This window comes from Vitis riparia, chromosome 7 (genome assembly GCF_004353265.1).
Source record: "Vitis riparia cultivar Riparia Gloire de Montpellier isolate 1030 chromosome 7, EGFV_Vit.rip_1.0, whole genome shotgun sequence".
Lineage (NCBI taxonomy): Eukaryota > Viridiplantae > Streptophyta > Magnoliopsida > Vitales > Vitaceae > Vitis > Vitis riparia.
In genome coordinates this window covers 13,126,012-13,132,737 of record NC_048437.1, presented here as the reverse complement: position 1 = coordinate 13,132,737, position 6,726 = coordinate 13,126,012, and positions in this window count along the sequence as shown.

The following is a 6,726-nucleotide window of genomic DNA, read 5'->3' as shown; positions in this document are numbered from 1 at the left end:
CTTACCTTTAGGGGGTAAAAAGATAAAATAGGGAAATAAAAATTATTTGAATTATATTTCAATTTTCTTTACTAGTTAATATCTACAATATACATAGATCCTTTATATATATTGTTTCCATCAATTTAAAAATTACAAAAAAAATGATCGGGTTATTTAGAAAGTTTTTGGTGTAAAATCAGGTTCTAAAATTAGAGTCTTTAGTCTTAACCCTTAACCTATAACCCGTTTTTGCCGAAAAATTGGCGTGTTAGGAAAACTCTGTTTGGTCAGAAGAGGGGTATCACCATGACACGAAGTGATGTTTTAAAATTTTGAGTTTATTTTTTAAACTTTTGAAATAGTCAATCTTCAAAAACTTAACTTTCATGTTATAAATGCTTTCACACTTTAAACTAAAAGTTTTAAGTTAAATAAATATTATAATAATATGTAATAAATGGTTTCACACTGTATTTGAAAGTTTTTATTTTAAAATAATAAGTATAATATATACATTTGAAAGTTTTTATTTTAAAACAATTAGCAATAAAAAGTAAGAAATTTCTATTAAATTTCTATTCTCATTTTATTTGCAATTTAATGTATTTGTGTTTTTTTTTCTTACCCTTACGGGGTAAAAACATAGTAAAGATGTTTATTGAAAAATGAATATCTCAAAGATTTTTTAATAAACTTAGAATTTTAAAACATCACTTCATGTCAAGGTAATAGCCCCCTTTTGATTAGACAAAATCTCCTTAACACACCAATTTTCCGGCAAAACGGGTTACAAGTCAAGGGTTAAGACTAAAGACTCTAATTTTAAAATTTTTTATTTTACAACAAAAACTTTCTCAATAACCCGATTTTTTTTTTCATAATTTTGATGGAAACATTATATATATATATATAGTATTTATGTATATTACAAATCTTAATTGGTAAAAATAAAACTATAATTCAAATAATTTTCATTTCACTACTTTATTTGTTTACCCCTTTTACCCTATAAGGGTAAGAAAAAAGACAAATAAATTAAATTGCAAATAAAATGAGAACATAAATTTCTTACTTTTTATTATTGAATATAGAAATTTACAAGCTGAAGATACAACTGATTGTATTTTTCTTGATCTCTCTATTGATTGCTCTCTAATTATTCACTTGCTTTCTCTCTCAATTTATAACTCATTAATAGACAAATTTTTTATAACACGACAAACTAAATTTAATTGAGGTTGTTGGCAATTGGTAGATGGCAAACAAAAATATTTACAAAGTTTTACAAAGTCTTCATAGGTTTGGTTGTTAATAATAAATGTAAAGATGGTAAGATTTATGAAATTTGACTTTTCTTTTTTCTTTACCATTCGTCTAGTGGCTTCTTCCTTGTCTTTTTTTTTCATTTTTATCACATGCAAAATATGTGGCTTTATTGATTCTGGACTTCTACTGTTACATTAAATTCTTGTAGTTGGAAACACATTTACTACTTCAATGTTGTCATTATTGACATCAACATTCCATTGCATTTTGCAGATTATAATAACTTTCGTCGTCAAGGTTTTCCTAGAATGCTGTATCATCGTTGAGGTAAGAAGATGGTTCTGGTAACTCTACATTGAGTTCGGTTATAAAATCTTGTTCTTCAGAAGTAATGAAAGGTTTTGGAACAATAATGTAATCTAAAGGTTTGGATTCCACATTTCTTCATGCTATATTTTGTTTTTATATGGTCCTAAAGGCAAGCCCAGAAAACTTTTCTCTAAATAGGTTTTTTCTCTTCCTCTAGAAAATGTTTTATTTCCTTAGACATTCATGGAACATTAATGATTTTAAAATCCCACAAATTTCCACTTTTTATTGGACATTTGCTATAATAAATTTATTCATGAGCTCACCATTTTCCATTACTGGAAGAAAACTAGGTTTGAGTTCAAGAAAACGTAGATGCATACCTATAATATGAATAAGTAGAGGCTTAGAGATATGTTTGTTTGATAGTTTTGTCTATAAGTAATCTATAAAGGTCATATATCTATTCCAATAAAGTGGCTTTTGGTACAAACAACACATTTATTTTTATGAAGTTTAAAGGCATTCTTTGTTTGTTTGTCGTGGTCTTAATAAAGACGGGTTTTCCTTATTGTTTTCGTCCAACCTATAATGTCATTTGTAGACATTACAACATGAAATAAATACAACCTCACTATCTTAACCTAGTGGCATATGAAATCCAGTGGTTAGATTTAAGTGTGATTGGCAATACTACTTCTGAAAACCTCTCATATGTGGAGCAGTGGAAATATCTCCAGAGGTCATTCATCTAGATCAAGGAAATTTTGTGTAGGTTCAATTCATCATCAATGAGGTGCACTCTTGTCTTTCCCAAGCATTTGCAATGGAATCCCGTATACTTATCCCTCTCAGAAGCCTTCATTGAATGGTCTTAGAGCCAACCGATCTTATCTCTCTTAAAACCCAATGAAAAGGAAACTCCTCAATTCCATTGAGTGGAGATCCATCACCTTTCATCCACACCTTTGAAATTTTGCTCAAATGTCTTGCTCTCCATTGTATCGACAAAGTTTTCAAAAGAGAAAGCTTAAGATGAGTAAGTCTTGAGATGTTTGAGGCATAAGGTTTGGAATAATCTAATTTTTATAGTTACTAAATATTTAAAATGATTCAAAATATATAAAATCAAATCAAATAAAAAAAAATAAATGATATATTATATAATAAATTCATTTAAGTCACCCATTACCATATTAATGGTATCATAAAAAATGAAAAAAAATAATAATTGGATTGCATAACTTTTTTGCTAATTGAAATAAAAATAATACTTAAATTACACAATTTCTTTAGAAGTGATAAGGAAAGGGGAAATGGGGAAGGAACTGAAATTTTTTATTTACTTTGTAATTGAAAATACAAAATAAAAGAAAATGTGTTAAAAATTATTTGGAAACTTCAAGTCATCATCCTTGGTAGTTTGTATCTTCTATTGGAGATTATTTGCCTCCTTGAGTCTACTTATGTTTGTTCAAACATTGCTTGAACTTTTGTAACTTCTTTAAGTAGTTTAGCTTTTTTGGTTCCTTGTCAAGGAGTCCATTCTTGATCTAAGTCGCTCAATGTGGAAGGACGGCTCGTCTTTCTAAATCATTTTAATTAATAGAAAAGTTTCTTATAAATATATATTTGGAAACTTGTACATTTTCAAAATCTCATTTCTACATAGAAAAAGCATAAAATATGAGAATTTTTAGTGAGCTCAAGCTTACTTTAGATTTTTTTTTTTTTTTTGGTTCTACTTTTCTTTTCCCTCACTCCTTTTGTGATCAAAACAAAATCTAAAGGAAGTGGATTTTATTTCCCACTTTTTATTTTTTATTGAGAATCACTTAAAAGTATGGAGATAGGAATGCAGAAAAAATGTCTTGAGTGTGAAAAATGATTTCCAAATCCACCATTGAAGATCCAAGAAAACTCCAATCAAATAAAGACACATTATTACTTGAACTAAACTCATACACTTTCATAAGCAAAAAGATTTTTTTTTAAAATTCACCACTTAAGGGTAGGATTCATACATTTATTCAAGCAAATATTCATAGTTCAATCAAATGAATTTGTAATTTAAATTCAACTCTCTTTTTTTTTTTCCCTAAATCATTCATTTTGAACAAAGATCCTAGGCACTCAAAAGCACAATTCTTACCCAAAAACCTCATTTTCTTCCTTTTTCCATTCTCCCCAAATCACACATATTACACCAAAAAAATTGAATCACGAACATGAATTCCACATTACTGCCAACAGTTTAGCATAAATTTGTAATATTTACCCAAACAAACCTTCGAAAAATTTGTTAATTTCAATTTATTCTTGTTTCTTATCACAAATCTTCCACTCTAAACAAGAGCATAAAGACTTAAAAACAAAATCCTTCCAACAACTTAATTTTATTTCTTCTACCCTCATTTTCACCAAAATTGGTCAGCAATAAAGCAAACATTGCATTAAAAATAGTCTTGATTCACCATCACTAGCACAAAACACTCAAACCAACATTTTCTTTCAATTTTCCTTCACTTTTTCAGTGACCAAACCCATAAATCAAAACCATCCAATATCAGACCAACCAACTAGCACTAACCCAAACAAACATCCTAATTGACCAACACTAACACAAAACAATCAAACCGACATTTTTCTTTTTATTTATTTACATTCTTATCAACAGAAAAATCAAATCAATCAAACATCACATTTTTAACCAACCACTATCTCCAAAGATGTAATTATAAGCCAAGTCGTTAAAAACCTCTTCAACCAACAATAGTGACACAAAGCCCAAACCCATACTACAATTTTAAAACTGATTGTAGAAAAATATATATTTTGAGAAATAAAAGCATAAATGTAGAACCAAACTTAAGCTAAAACCTTAGTAACATCCCAAAATGTCAATGCAAAATCCAAGTGCCCAAATTTGCAACGGGTCCTAAAGAAAAGCAAAAGAAACTTGAATAGTAGTGGTCTAGAAAAACCCTAAAGCTCTATTAGAGAAGAGAATTGGGAGAGGAGTGAAGATTGAAATGAGAGAGATGGGAGGAAGAAGGACTAAAAAGGGAGGATGAGAGCGAAGATGGTAGGTGAGCCTCCTCCATTTTCTAGGTCACCAAACAGAACCTAAGAGAGAGAGCGCGCTTACCTTTGGTTCCGGGTTTTCAAAGGGTTAGGTGGGAGCAGTCATTGACACTAGTGGAAACCAGAGCGAAGAGGACTAAGGTTGCATCTTATCTTTGTTAGGATAATGGGATTCTCCTTTTCTGGAATGAGAACAACAGGTTAGGGTTTTTCAGATTTTTGTTTTATCTGCATGAACAGAACTATCCAGCACATGATTTGGAGCTTGCAATACTGGTGTTTGGCCTTAAGACTTGGAGACACTATTTGAATGGAGAGAAGTTTGAGGTGTACTCTAATACCACGCTGTCATGACCCAAATTACGGGCAACCCAAAACTTGACCCATGACCCTAGGTAAAAAACATCCAAATAAATTCTCAATAATCTAAATATCAATAAAACATAATTTATACCATAATTTTATTTATTCTCAACAATCACATTAATTTTAATAACCAAATACAAACATTTTTCCACAATTAAATAATCCCATCATCACAAAAATTCCAAATAAAATTCCTAAATCACCTAATAAAATTCCTCAAATCACAAATATTGTGTATTTAACTTCCAACAACAAGATCTATAAATTTTTTTTTCTTCAAGAAAATGGCATTAAATCAAAGTTTTAAGGTTTAAACACCCTACCACAGATCTAACAATCAGGCCGTTAAAAGCGAAATCCAACATCGCACGAACATTCTTCGTGTCGAGTAGAATGTTCCCTTAAAATCTCACTCAAAACGGACGTCGTTTGGCTGATTGAAAAGTAGCGGCTCTCTCCCATTTCCAATCGCCGAGAACGCCTTCTCCCTTTATATATATAGTTTTTTCTTTTATTTTCTTTCTCAATTCAGTTTATCGCCTTTTTTTTTATAATTACACTACACTAAATACATCATCAAACACCAACACAATTATTTTTATTTTTCTATAATTTATTATTAATTAATTTAATTTAATTTTTTTAATTAGTTTATTTTATTTTCGTTTCCTTTTTTCGTTTTTTGGAAAACTTTGATTTCTACCATCCTAAGGAATTTCCTATTAAAAAACTAATGTAGCACAAAAATTCAACTCAGTTGATTGACCACAAAAATCCTTTGAATTTCTTCAATTCAAAATTGGCATGTGTTCTCTTATTGCCTTTTTTGACTTTTCGATCGTCACCAAATAGAAGAATTTTCAAACTTGAAATTCCAACATGGCATAAAATACCCACAAAAGGATTTGAATTCTAGGTAGAGGCAATGGATGGAGACATAGAAAGATTATGATTTTGTTCTTCACTACCATCCTGGGAAGGCGAATGTTGTAGCATATGCCTTAAGTAGAAAGAACTATGGCCAGTTGTCTAGCTTATGGTCGAAAGAGTTTGAGATGAATGTAGTTATTAAGGATTTTGAACTGTCTTGGTTGGGAAGGACAAGGCCCGTGTTTGTACAACATGTCAGCTAGACCAATAATGATCTAAAGAATGGTGGAGGCCCAAGTTTGTGATGAGTTTTTAGAAAAGGTTAAAGCCCAGTTGGTAGAAGGTGAAGTAGATGAAATTGGTCTCTGCATGTAGATAGGAACGTGAGATTTAAAGGAAGATTGCCTGTTCCAAGGAATATGGAGTTGAGGAATGAACTTCTAGCAGATGCTCATAGAGCAAAGTATACCATCCACTTTAGGAGTACCAAAATGTATCAAGACTTAAAAGAGACAATTCTGGTGGAGTGGGATGAAGAGAGACATTGCTTAGTATGTAGCCAATTGTTAAATTTGTCAGCAAGTGAAAATTGAGCACTAGAGACCTATAGGGTTGTTGTAACCTTTACCTATACCTAAGTGGAAGTGGGATCATGTCACTATGGACTTTGTGATAGGGTTGCAAAGAACTAGAAACAAGAAGAATGGAGTTTGGGTGATTGTGGACCACCTTACTAAGTCAACTCATTTTCTAGTCATGAAGACTACCGACTCCATGAACTCTCTGGCTAAATTGTATGTATAGGAGATTGTGAAGCTACATGGAATGCCATTGTCTATAGTGTCTAAC